Genomic DNA, 13,311 nt, shown 5'->3' on the forward strand with positions numbered 1-13,311 from the left:
GTGTTGCCAAATAGGCTTGGTGGCTGGCTCTTATTACCTCAACTTCCTGGTGAAGAAGGAGACATGGACAAAGTTTTTATGACTCTAAGCATTGAGATGTTTGGCATAATACAGACAAGAATCCATATTGTGGGCCGGCGCCGTGGCTCACTAGGCTAATCCTCCGCCTTGCGGCGCCGGCACACCGGGTTCTAGTCCCGGTCGGGGCGCCGGATTCTGTCCCGGTTGCCCCTCTTCCAGGCCAGCCCTCTGCTGTGGCCAGGGAGTGCAGTGGAGGATGGCCCAGGTGCTTGGGTCCTGCACCCCATGGGAGACCAGGAAAAGCACCTGGCTCCTGGCTCCTGCCATCGGATCAGCGCGGTGCGCCGGCCGCAGCGCGCCGGCCGCGGCGGCCATTGGAGGGTGAACCAACGGCAAAGGAAGACCTTTCTCTCTGTCTCTCTCTCTCACTGTCCACTCCGCCTGTCAAAAAAAAAAAAAAAAAAAAAAAAAGAATCCATATTGTGGATGGACATTCTCTGTTTTGTTGAAAATATTACTTAAAGACACAGCTGTATTATCTCAGGAATCTTTTCATTGTCACTTTCATTTCCCTCTTATTTACTCTAAATGATGCCAGTTCTCTCCAAGAACCACTGTAACTGCTAAGCAGCTTAGGTATTTTGTCAGCTTCTTGAGACTTTGGAACCACCAGGGATAAAAGCATTAGCACTTTCACTGATTCAATTAATGCCACTGCGGGAGTGAGGGGACAGAGAATACCTGGGAATATTTGAACCTGTGTTTGTAGCATGACTCTATTCAACAAAACGATAGTACATATGTATTTTTTCGACTGCAAGAGAAAGCTGCCTGCTGCTCATTTGCTATTTCAAAGCTTGCCATGTTCCTCCTTGTTGATGTTGAAAGTTATCTGGTTTCTGTAGGTGAAGGTTTTTCCTGAGCAGCAGAGGGTTGTGAGTCAGACTGCCGCCCGCTAGATGAACCTGCAGGAAGCCACACACACACACATAGCACACACACACACCATCTCTGAGAACCCAGAGGGAGCACTCTGAGCTGCTGGGCCAGATCCCTGCGGGATGTGTTGTTGCAGCAAGATTGATGCTTGAGGCTCCCTGTCTAAATCCACCCGACCCAACCCATTTGGAGTTCAGAATCTCCTCCTCTGGGGAGATCTTGCTGCTCTGTGAAGGTTGACGCTGACGGGAAGTCAGCCAATGAGTATCCTGCACTTCTCAGTTCAAAAATGAGATTCAGAACATGCGATGGAAGAGGAGCTGAGAGTTTCCCCCACACATACCTCAGGCAGAGCCTCTCCCTTCCGATGTGATACCCACCTGTCCACTGAGCCCTACTCCCACCTCCTCCTGCTCTGTCCCCTCCTTTTCTCTCTTCCTCCCCTCTCCTTTTGTCCCTCTCTTCCTCCCACAACACACAGAGACACACATCCAGACTCTGTGTGTGCACGCACACACACACACACTAAGTACTCTTTAAAGAAGCCCCTGCTATTTAAATACCCAAGGTGAATGACTTAGGTCAACAAAACAGAGCGAAGTAGGGAAGCAAATGCTTGATCAGAGTGACTGCCTGGCTTTCAGTCCTTGACACACAGTGACCTGCTTTCCTCCAGTTCCCTTCCCAGTGCCATTCGTTTGTTTTCTCCTCATGCAGCCAGACATGGCTGATTGAGCAGAGGCTGTTCCTGGTAAATGTGACTCATTCTTACAGGGATCTGTGTGAGCACACGTGTGTGTGTGTGCACGCGTGTGCACAGGTATGCACATGTATGCATGCATGCTGGTGCATGTGTCAGTGTGAGTGTGCATGCATGGAATGTGTAAAAGAGTACATGTGCACGGGTGTGCGGCAAGTTTCAGATGCAGAGCCCCGAGGTTAGTGGCTGAGTAGGCAGAACTTGGAGTTCTTACAAATGCTTTGAATATGAAAAGACGAATTTGTACAATATAGGTGCATTAGTCACTTGCAGTTCACTAATTGTCTATTTTATTTTAATGCTAATGCTTCATGAACATGTAGTAAATTGACATAATAACAGAGTTGGATGCATTCGCAGTGTTGGAGCCCTAATATGGCTAATTTTATTCAGCATGCATAAACACGAGCTATTAGGGTTTCCAAAGTAAATGGGGGAATTTATGGAGACCTGGTTGCTCCCAGAAACATCCAGGACAACCTAATATGGCATACTATTGTTGCCACGGTAACATGGATACTCACTAGCAGAATCACAACTATATATCACCAATTTAGTGCTCTACTAAACACAAAATAATACCTCGTTTAATGATGCTGGGCTGTGGTTCCTAGAAGTACAAGTATGGGCCCCCTGTAGCTAGTGCCAAATTGCAGAATAAAACAGTAGAAAAGAACCTCATTTATTGTGCAGAGTCACTGTGGATTCCACAGCGTCGAAGTCAGGCCACAGCTATTTGGAATGATCCATAATAAGAAATTATTTAGCTTGCACGTGCAACCTTCAGTGGCAGATCTGTAAATCTGTGATTAGGTGTCTGGAACAGGCCACATCTCAGGATGGCAAGCGGTGAGTAACCACAAAGGCTGCTAGGAATCATCACTTCTCCGTGTGCAGAAAAGCACATCGTGGTGTAGGAGGATGAGGCAGTCTGCGGCATGAAATGATGCGAGAGCTTTCACAAGGCAGGGCTTGGAGACAATAGCAAAGCCAAGCCCAGCCTCCATCTATTTTTACTCCCTGGCTGATAGATGCTGGCTGTGGGGGAATCCTTCACGTTCCTCTCCCTGTACTGCCAAACTCATTTGTCCCAAGCTCATTCTCATTTCATCTTCATTCGTTCACAAAGCATCCTTTTTGGCAAAGCCTTAGTGATCTTGTTCTATCATCTGTATGAAATCTGTCCCCTTACCCAATGGGTGGATTGTAAAGAGAGCTTTGGATTCACTCAGCACAAACCCCTTTACCTTTGGGTTTTCCCTAAGAAATAATTCTTTCTGTTTCTGCCTGCTCTTCCTTTTCACATCCCTTAACAATTGGTAGATGGAGGGCAGGCACAGAGTGTGAGTGTTAGAGACAAATAGACCTAAATTTCAAAAGTCATTTTGATTTTGATGTTGACTTTGAAAAGTTACAAAATTACCTAAACTTGTTTTTCTCATCCTTAAACTAGAGATAGGTTGTATGAGAAAGGACAGAGGTATGTCTGGCCCCCTGCCCGCACCTGCTTAGTGCTGCCAGATCACCTGCAGGGGCTTCAGTCTACTCTCAGGTCTTTGTTCTATCTGGGGTCACCCCCCCAATACACACACATACACATTCTTCAGGAATCTTGCAGACTGCCCTTAAAAGTCTGTTGGGGCAAGATGTGAACCCCTGACCTTTCTATGACGATGGATGAAGCTGATCAGGGAACAGGTGGTGGTGATCATTAAGCATGGCCACTAACTAAAGCAGGCAAGGAAGCCTGGACATTTTTACATGCTTGCTGAATGAACTTTTAAAAAAGACATTTTTCTGTAGCCGAAAATCATGGTTTCATTAAATGGTGAAATAATTTTATGCCATTTCCCCTACTAATTACCATCTCATTATTATTAGAAAGGATGGTTTCCTTGAAACCTGGAAAATTTCTTTCTGGTCCATTTCAGGGCTGCTGAAGAGGGAGTAGCGCTTGCATTACGAGGGAGACGGCGCCACCTAGTGCCCACTCGCCGACGGCAAGTGTTTCATACCTGAGTATTTGGATGCGAATGGCTTCGGCGTTGATGCGTAGGCACTACCAAACATTTCACTGCGGCAGATGAACATCTTGATGAAAATGTGCAAAAGAGAGAGGAAAATGGAGTCCCTTTATCTCTGAACTTTGAGATCTCATAGGCCATGTGAGCTCTGTGAACCTGTTCCCAAGTCTTGGAAGACCCTGGAAATGACAGCAAAGGCACCCTGTCTCATGCAAACAAAATGAACAAGGAGTCATTGCTCCTTTCCCACTCCCCCATACTCTACACTTGTGTGATTTTCACAGCAAGCCTCCTGACTGAGGTGGGAATATGGCCAGGGCACCTTTCAAATTTAATTTGTTTCTTCTGGCATTTGATATCTGCTGATCATAACATGGATGCGATTAATCAGGTCACCAACATTTCTTACAGACCCTGTCCATATAGGCTGGCATCGCAGGCTAACACCTATGTGCCTTCATTCTTCCTCATTCTTTTGACAGAGACCCCTCCTCATAGTACCTCCTCGTTTTCTGAAATTGGAAAGGATTTGTTTTTCCTGCACTGGAATTTTGACCAAAAAGACTGAATTCTGTGTTTTCCACATACCCTGAAACATGAAATGGCTTGCTAAATGAATCCATTTTCCTTCCATCCAAAGAAAAACAAGTAGGGCAAAATTTGAGCTTTGGAGGCCAGGGCCGCAGCTCACTAGGCTAATCCTCTACCTGCAGCACTGGCACCCGGGGTTCCAGTCCCGGTTGGGGCACCGGTTCTGCCCCAGTTGCTCCTCTTCCAGTTCAGCTCTCTGCTGTGGCCCAGGAGTGCAGTGGAGGATGGCCCAAGTGCTTGGGCCCTGCACCCGCATGGGAGACCAGAAGAAGCACCTGGCTCCTGGCCATTTGCAGGGTGAACCAACGGAAAGGAAGACCTTTCTCTCTCTCTCTCTCTCTCTCACTGTCTAACTCTGCCTGTCCAAAAAAAAAAATTTTGAGCTTTTGAGATAATGAGTGACCAAAGCATAATGACTTCCTCTATGGTTTATTCCAGGGCCAGCTTTGTTTTCTAAGTACAGCACCTTCTTTGTCTAACAAAAAAACTCCTTAGTGATCACCTGCCCATCCGTCCTCACTTCCAACTGCCCACCCTGCAGGGCCAAGCAACCTGGTTCTAGGTTAATTGCTTAGTCGGGTACTGGCCAGAGCTGCTGTCCCCTGGGTGCTAAGCACTCTGTGTCTTTTAGAGGTTGTGTTGTCAGGGGTGTGCATGGAACTGCTGCTAGTGACCCCCCATTTGTGTTGCATAAGCCACTGTACCCAAGTGCAGATTAGCCCAGAGACCAGGATAATGGCTAAGTGGGGCAGAATATGCCAGAGCGGGTGCTTAGGACCCAAAAGGGCTGTACTATTGCTCCCACAGTCACTGCTACTGGGAGACAAATTGTGAGCAAGGAAGGAAACTGAACAAGGACTTCTTTGGTAAACACATTTTCTAACCTAAAGGCAAGATTCCAAACCAAAGGAGTTTGGCTTCAGAAGGAAGCACTGTTTTCCCTCCACTTTGCTTTCTCTGCAACAGCAATTTCCTAACAGGTCTGTGAAGAAGACGCTACTGTGGGGCCCAGAACCTTCTACAGACCGACTTCTGCAGATGCTTACATTAGGGCTCATAACATGACACCCCAAAGTGTGACGTATTGGCATGCTGAATGCTTTGAACCGGAAGAGAATTAAGAACATCTAAAAATTCCTCATCCCCTTCTGTCTCACCCCCTCTTTCCCTTCCTCGGTGCAGGAAGGAACTTTTTCTGAGCTTCCCCTGTTGACCTAATGGCCAGATCCTCCAAAAATCAACTCAAGGGAAGAAGGACTGCAGTTGGCTGCACACACACAGCCCAGGCACACTTTGCCCCAGGCTATGGTTTGTTCTTTGGACCCATCCATTTCCTCTAAAAATCACAGACTATTTGTCTAAAATCAGCTCCAGGACTCTCACTTCTCTCTCTTTGGTGAAGAGAGTGCTTAAGTTTCAACCATCTGGCCCTTTTTCAATTTTCATACCTGATACAACTCCTGTATGCACTTCAACCTTAATAAATGTGTGCACCCTTTCTCCTACGAACCCATCCATTGTCAGTTTGTTTGTTAGTCCCAAATAATCAAACTTATGTAGGATGGAAAGAAACTCTTCCCCTTGGTGTTCCATAGACAAACTGGCCCTTGCTACTCCCCTCAGCCCTGAATGAAGCTCTCTCCATCTCCCCTGTTCTGACTTCTGCCTCTTCTGAGTGAGTGCCGTGGTAACAGCTGACACGGAATTGTATCTGCACGCAGTACTGCGAATGCCGGTGGCGGGTGGGCAGGGGGAAGCTGGTCATGTGTCTCAGACAATGGTCAGTCCTGGCTGATCCTGACCTACCTGGTTTATCATCAACTGTGAATAGGTTCCCAGTTGTATGCAAATAGTGGGAAACATGGACAGGATCACGATGATACACTGACAAGAAAATGAAGCCCTGCACAGCATTGTCCATCATCCAGCACCTCTATAGTGTTAGTGTAAGCCTTGACATATTTTTTTTCCTGCTGTTTTAAAATAGGTATAAATAGATGTCATGCCATTCCATTCTTCGCCATAGCTCACCACTGAGGCTGGCTGTCGAAAACCTGTGCTATTGTGAAGAAATGTGGCAAAAAGACGAGTTATACATACTCATTTTCAAGCACATATTATATATGTTCAGAAACATCAAGAGGATTTCCATCCAGTTCGGGACACTTGCCTTAAATGTAATTCAGCCTGCAGCCTGGGTAGCGTCATTTTGTAAAAAGGATTATATGCTATAAATAACTGTCCCTCAAACCTAGAAGTAGGCTGGCTCATGAATAATGCATGAGCTGTGCAATGCGGCTCTGCCCTTTGAATCAGAGAACATGTGTTTCCCAGTCTCAAGAGGGAGAAAGCCTTCTTTCTATCCCCCTTTTAAACTCTTGGCTGGGAACAAGCCCAGCCTCTTCTGGGGTAATCCAACTCTGAACTTCACATTCAACTCCCTTCTCGTGGTTTCCTCTCCCTTCCTCCTTGTGTGCGTAAGGGCCCAAGTGTCTCTCTCCTTGCTACGGCACTGCACAGCTGCAGCTGCACCCCCTAGGCCAGGTGCCCTGTCCGTGTTTCAAGAGCATAAGAACAAGCTATTGATTCCCCCCAAAGGCCTGTTCCCAGCCTCAACTGATGGACAACCCACACTGCATACTCTGTCTCTGCCCCAGCTCTAGCCAGCTGCCCTTCACGTTGGCCTCTGAGGGCCCATGAGGAAGCCAGGTGGTGAGGACAGGAGGGAGGCTTCAGAGGTCAGGACACCAGCATCATCTCATGGCAGAGCAGCAAGTCAACCTGCTGTTTGCAAAATCTGCATTGCCGTCCCTTCTTATGCTAACCAAGGCCAGAAAGGGAAGGCACAAAGGAGACAAAGAAGCTACACATACCCTGGGCTGTGTTTAAGCCTTAGCTAAAGAAAGTAATGGAGCCTGGGCCTCTTCTCCCTGAAAAGTAACAATACTAATCATGCAGAGATGGTGCTGTCTGTCTGGTCTCAGAACCATATCCTGACCAACCAGCGCCATAGAAAAAAAAATAAACACTGAACAAACGAATGAATAGCCCTGTGAGAACTTTCTGCCTGCTATGTCCCTGTCTTACCCAAATAAAAGTTCTGATGCCAGCCTGTACCTCCTAGCCCTCTTCCTGATAGCACAAAAAGAAACAGAGATAGGTGAAAAAGTTCCCTAGGACTGAATATATACTCCCAAAAATGACACATGGGAACCTGTTCTTGAAGTAGAGTACGGTGAGGCCGAGCATCAACTCACCAAGTGCAAAATCTGTCATGAAAGTAAGAACATTCTATGCGCTACGTTGAAACATCAAAATTAATGCAAAACTTCATGACAGATTAAGATACTAGTATCTTAAACTTGTCCTAAGAGAGCTGTATGGACAGATGTATGGACAGAACCATGAAATTCATGAAGGAGGAGGTGCACGTTAGCAAAAATTTCAATCGCCCAATAATTCAGCACCAAGTTGGGGCAGTACCTGAGAGAGGTCATTGCAAGCAAAACATGGAGGAATAGGCATCACTGGGCATCGGGGAGAGCTCTTGAACCATCAATCAGGGAGGTTCCAGGATGCCTGGTGAGTGAAGACAGCAACACCTTACTGCATAGGGCACTCTGAGCTCCATGTAATAAAGCTGACATTTTAAAAATTGTTACAGTTATAATTTAATGGAATAAAAAATCCTCTCCTCCAGGCTTACTAACTGTCTCCAGAAGGATTTGCACCAGGCACTGCAGAAGAGAGATTGTTTTATCCACATAATTATTAAGGCCCTTCCTAGCTAAGTGCTGGAAATTGTGATAGAGAGAGTATAAACTCCCCTTGTGTCTGGAAGGAGCATGGTTATTGCTACTGACTATATGAATTGCAAAGTGCCAACACATAAAGATTTTTAATGCACTTCTGTCATATGGCGGAAAAGTAGAAGTCACTTGAATTTATTTAAATATTATTGACAGGGAAGTGCTGCCTTTAGAAATCTAGCCATGAGGAAAGATATAGATATAGATATAGGTACAGCTATGTGTAAATTAAAATGTTGAAAAAGAGACACTTGTCAACATAACCTTTAGAAAGCCAAGGGACCTTGGAACCCAATAGCACATTCATGGGAGACAAGAGAAAAACTATCTTTAAGGGAGAATCAAGAATATCTTACTTAACTTCAACCTGCAGGAGCTGTAAGATGGGAATATCACCAGACCACGAGCCAAGACTGCAGGAATTCAGTGTCACCCTTTCCCATGTCATCACCAAGGAACCAAACAGGTAGCCCCATCTCTAGATCTCAGTGTCTTCTCCAATGTTCAACTAAACATCTCTAATATTTCTTTAAGCACCTGCATCTCAATTCCATCAAGAGTGAGCTGGCCGGCGCCACGGCTCAATAGGCTAATCCTCCGCCTGCGGTGCTGGCACACCGGGTTCTAGTCCCGGTCGGGGCACCGGATTCTGTCCTGGTTGCTCCTCTTCCAGGCCAGCTCTCTGCTGTGGCCAGGGAGTGCAGTGGAGGATGGCCCAAGTCCTTGGGCCCTGTGCCCCATGGGAGACCAGGAGAAGCACCTGGCTCCTGCCACTGGATCGGCGCGGTACGCCAGCTGTAGCGCGCCAGCCGCGGCGGCCATTGGAGGGTGAACCAACGGCAAAGGAAGACCTTTCTCTCTGTCTCTCTCTCTCTCACTGTCCACTCTGCCTGACAAAAAAAGAGTGAGCTAATTCCTATTCCTGCTAAAAAGCATGGTGAGAATTCAGTTGAGTACATGAGGGCACTTCCAAAAGTTTGTGGGAAAAATGGAATGGGCTAAGTTTATTTAGGATCAAAATTTTCTTGAAATCCGGGCATATTTGTAACTGCTTTTTTTTTTTTTTTTTTTTGACAGGCAGAGTGGACAGTGAGAGAGAGAGACAGAGAGAAAGGTCTTCCTTTGCTGTTGGTTCACCCTCCAATGGCCACAGCCGGCACTCTGGCCTGTGCACGGCGCTGATCCGATGGCAGGAGCCAGGTGCTTCTCCTGGTCTCCCATGGGGTGCAGGGCCCAAGTACTTGGGCCATCCTCCACTGCACTCCCTGGCCACAGCAGAGAGCTGGCCTGGAAGAGGGGCAACCGGGACAGAATCCGGAGCCCCGACTGGGACTAGAACCTGGTGTGCTGGCGCCGCAAGGCGGAGGATTAGCCTAGTGAGCCACGGCGCCGGCCTGTAACTTCTTATTTTCTATGAATTTGGTGAGGTCTTCATATTTAACACACATCCACATTTTTGTCTCCCTAGAAAAAATATTAAAATGTGTCAGGCAGAATAATTCATTTCAAAAGACAGTGTTCAGTCACCCCAATATGTGTTGAAAGGAATACTCCATAATGTATGCAATCTTTGTGGAGCAAGAGAGGGGGCATGTATGTGAGACAGGGACTGCCTTTGAAACTACATTTTGGTACAGGGGAAAGGTGGCCAGACAACCTGGAAGGATGAAAAAAGAGAAACAGATATCCTGCGAGATGACCAAACTTGTATATCAAATCCAGGAGACTCTCCATCTTGAAACCAAAGTTGATGTATGGTTATTAAACAAAGTGAACTTGAAATGATAAAGCAAGCAATGAAATTGACCATAACAGTATCCCCAACGTGTGACAAGATAGTTCCAGAGTGGGCACACAGTTTCAGAAATGCATATCCTACTTGAAGAAAAATTCATATTTCAAGGATCATTTCTGAAAGAGGTAAAGAGATACAGACTGTGAGAGATGGGTGTCACAGGAGTGTCTGGTAGGAGATAATCTGAGTCATTCAGTGACATGAAAAAATTAAGTTTGAATTATAAAACCATTTTGTCTACAGGCAGAAAATGGGGAAATATAAAATAAACAAAGAAGGCAAAGATCATTGACAGTTTGATCATCCCAAGAAAACCTAACGTTAACATTTTCTGTGAATTACTTTCTGATATTTTACATATAAAATCTAGATCCTAGGTTGCTATGCTTTTTTTTTCTTTAAGAAGATTGATCTATTTATTTAACTTGAAAATTGGAGTGAGAGAGACAGAGAGAGACAGAGAGAGGATCTTCCATAGGCTGGTTCACTCCCCAAGAGGTTGCAACAGCCAGGGCTGAGCCAAGCCAAATCCAGGAGCCAGGAGCTTCATCCGAGTCTCCCAAGTGGGTGGCAAGGCTCAAGCACTTGGGCCATCCATCTTCTGCTGCTTTTCCCATGCCATTAGCATAGTGCTGGGTCAGAAGCGGAGAAGCTGGAACTCAAACCAGTGCCTATATGTGATACTAATGTCACAGTCAGCAGCTTTACCCACTATGCCACAACACTGGCTCCCATGTGTTTTTTTTTTTCCTTTAATATAATGTGTTACCCTGAGCCTATTCTCTTATAACCATCTCTCTATATGGACAGGTTCCACATCTAAGGATGCAATCAACCACCAATCAAAAATAGTTTTGAAACATTGTTTCTGTACTGAATATATAGAGTTTTTATTCTTATCATTATTCCCTAAGCAGAACAGAATAACAGCTATTTACATACCATTCACATTTTATTAGGTATTAAATGTCATATAGAAATGATTTAACATATTTGAGAGGATGTATATAGGTTATTAGCAAAAATGACACCACTTTCTATAAGGGACTTAAGCATCCATGGATTTTGGTACCCACAGGGGATCCTAGGACCAATTCTAGGACCAACCCCATAAGGACACTAAAGAACGAATGCATTTTGTTTTTTTTAAATATTCTATTGACATGGTGTCACTGCATATGGTACTGCAGCACTTAGAGGATCTGCCACAGGAATTTCTGCTGCTGCTTCCCAGCACTGAAAGTTGTGGAGTTGCTACCACATGTGAAACACTGTGATAAGCACTTGATCTGACCAATGATGTCCCCAATTACAGAGGAAGGCACCAAGGCTCAGAGAGCTGTGGTCATAAAGCTAGAATGTTTAGACATTTGGGTTGTTTCTAACTTGATATGAGAATCAATAATATTGCTCGTGAATGCCTGATATTCTTGGGCTTCCTTTGCTTTCCCACCCATTCTTAAGCCCCCATTAACTACTGTCTCTAACACAGGCTTCCTAAGTGCTTCTTGGGCTCTGGACTCACCTTTATCCTATCTCAGAGTGGTCTCTTCAGTGTGATCTGGGTAGGCTTTTGCCTTTGTTGCTTATTAGTTGTGGTATTGAAAAATTATTTACCTTCTCTGTGTTTCAGTTTCATTATTTATAAAGCAAGGACTATTACAACATCTACCTTATAACATAGCTGTGAGGGCTGAACCAGTGTCTGTACACAGTCTGTCATCATTTTATCATTGAAAGTTGTCTGCCTTGTATACAGTTCTATGTATATGTACATATCCACTTGACTATATTCTTGCTTTTTTTGATTTTCAATCAATATAAGGTTTTTTTAACTTCTATTTAATAAATATAAATTTCCAAAGTACAACTTTTGGATTATAGCGGCATTTTCCCCTCATAACTTCCCAACCACATACAACCATCCCATCTCCCACTCCCTCTCTCATCCCATTCACATCAAGATTCATTTTCAATTATCTCTATATACAAAAGATCAATTTAGTATATACTAAGTAAACATTTCAGCAGTTTACACCCACAGATAAACACAAAGTATAAAGTACTGTTTGAGTACTAGTTATACCGTTAATTCACATAGTACAACACATTAAGGACAGAGATCCTATATGGGGAGTAAGTGCACAGTGACTTCCGTTGTTGATTTAACAATTGAGACTCTTATTTATGGCTTCAGTAATTACCCGAGGCTCTTGTCATGAGTTGCCAAGGCTATAGAAGACTCTTGAGTTCGCCAACTCCAATCTTATTTAGACAAAGCCATAGTCAAAGTCGAAGCTCTCTCCTCCCTTCAGAGAAAGGTACCTCCTTGTTTGATGGCCCGTTCTTTCCGCTGGGATGTCACTCACAGAGATCTTTCATTTAGTTTGTTTTTTGTTTGTTTGTTTGTTTGTTTGTTTTTTGCCAGAGTGTCTTGGCTTTCCATGCCTGAAATACTCTCAGGGGCTTTTTAGCCAGATCTGAATGCCTTAAGGGCTGATTCTGAGGCCAGGGTGCTGTTTAGGACATGCGCCATTCTATGAGTCTGCTGTGTATCCTGCTTCCCATATTGGATCACTCTCTCCCTTTTTTATTGTATCAGTTAGTATTTGCAAACACTAGTCTTGATTACGTGATCCCTTTGATTCTTAATCCTATCATTATGATCAATCGTGAACTGAAACTGATCACTTGGACAAGTGGAGATGGCAATGGTACATGCCACTTTGATGGGATTGAATTGGAATCCCCTGGCACGTTTCTAACTCTACCATTAGGGGTAAGTCCAAGTGAGCATGTGCCGAACTGTACATCCCTCCCTCTCTTATTCCCACTATCATATTTAACAGGAATCACTTTTCAGTTAAATTTAAACACCTAAGAATAAGTCTGTGTTAATTACAGAGTTCAACCAATAGTACTAAGTAGAACAAAAAATACTAAAAGGAATAAAGTATTAAGTTGTTCATCAACAGTCAGGACAAGAGCTGATCAAGTTACTGTTTCTCATAGTGTCCATTTCACTTCTACAGGTTTCCTTTTCTGTGCTTGGTTAGTTGTCACCGATCAGGGAGAACATATGAAGTTTGTCCCTTTAGGACTGGCTCATTTCACTCAGCATGATGTTTTCCAGATTCCTCCATTTTGTGGTAAATGACCGAATTTCATTTTGTTTACTGCTGTATATATATATATATGTATAGTATATAAATATATGTATTTATACACTATAATTGTTATATATATACATATATAGTATATATAGTATATAAATTTATATACTCTAAATGTTATATATAGTGTGTGTATATATATATATATACTATAGAGTGCATATACGATAATTTCTTTATCCAGTTCTGTTGATGAGCA

Source organism: Oryctolagus cuniculus, chromosome 13, assembly GCF_051225735.1.
Source record: "Oryctolagus cuniculus isolate XC-2025 breed Fujian yellow rabbit chromosome 13, ASM5122573v1, whole genome shotgun sequence".
NCBI lineage: Eukaryota > Metazoa > Chordata > Mammalia > Lagomorpha > Leporidae > Oryctolagus > Oryctolagus cuniculus.